Source organism: Fulmarus glacialis, unplaced genomic scaffold (assembly GCF_000690835.1).
Source record: "Fulmarus glacialis isolate BGI_N327 unplaced genomic scaffold, ASM69083v1 scaffold17786, whole genome shotgun sequence".
NCBI classification, from domain to species: Eukaryota; Metazoa; Chordata; class Aves; order Procellariiformes; family Procellariidae; genus Fulmarus; species Fulmarus glacialis.
This window is the reverse complement of record NW_009216396.1, coordinates 1-945: the sequence shown is the minus strand read 5'-3', so window position 1 is coordinate 945 and position 945 is coordinate 1.

Here is a 945-nt window from a genome sequence, read left to right as displayed (position 1 = left end):
GCCCCCCAATTTTAATGAGTGGTATGTGTGAAGGCAGCTGCTGCCCAGCCAGAGACTGGACCAAATGTGTTGGGAACAAGGAAAAAAAAGGACAAACCAAGCCAACTGCAGCTCGCTCCCACGGAAATGGAGTTTCCATACCGACGACCACATAGGGCTACACCTGGTTAACTACCAGGATCTGGAGGGGGGGTCTTTTATTATTATATTATAATTATTACTATTTTTTGCAAGCCCAGACGCTGGACTAGCCATGTCCTTTTCTCAGGATTGGATTTCTTTTTTTTTGTTGTCATTCATTTTTTGCAGTCGCAGTCGTTTCTTTGATATTTTTTTTTCCTCCCTGCCCCAGTCCCTCTTCCTCCGATTCCCCACTTTTTTTATTTTTAATTTGTTTTGTTTTTCCTTCTTTTGGTGGGATGTTGACATGAGGATGAAAATTCTCCTTCGCCTTAGTGGTGATTGTTTAAACTTACACTCTTAAACCGTGCCAAAGTCCTGTTATGTCTTGAACTTTCCTCTCTAGCTCTCCTGCTGCTTCTTTCTCTGCTCTCCTCCTCTCTCTCCTTCTCTCTCTCTCCAAGCATTACACTTGTGAATGTATTCTCGTCTGATGGGGTCGGTCAGTATTTTTCAGGATGAGGATGTGGTGTTTATTCTACCCAGATTGTGACGTTTAGTATAACAGTTGCCTTTTTGTAATAACTTTTTTTGTAAATACATATCCATGATGCCATATTTATCGTTCGTAATTTAATTATTGATACAAAGTGCCGGGAACTGAAGAATATTTATGGGGGAGAAAAAATTGTTTTCTAACAAAAAAAAAATACAAACAACAAAAAAAATCCAACTCTGTACAGCTTTTGGTTATAACTGCTTTAGCATTAAAAGTTTATTGTTTTGGAAAGAGCCGTTTCTGACCTCCTCCGGGTGGACGGGGGC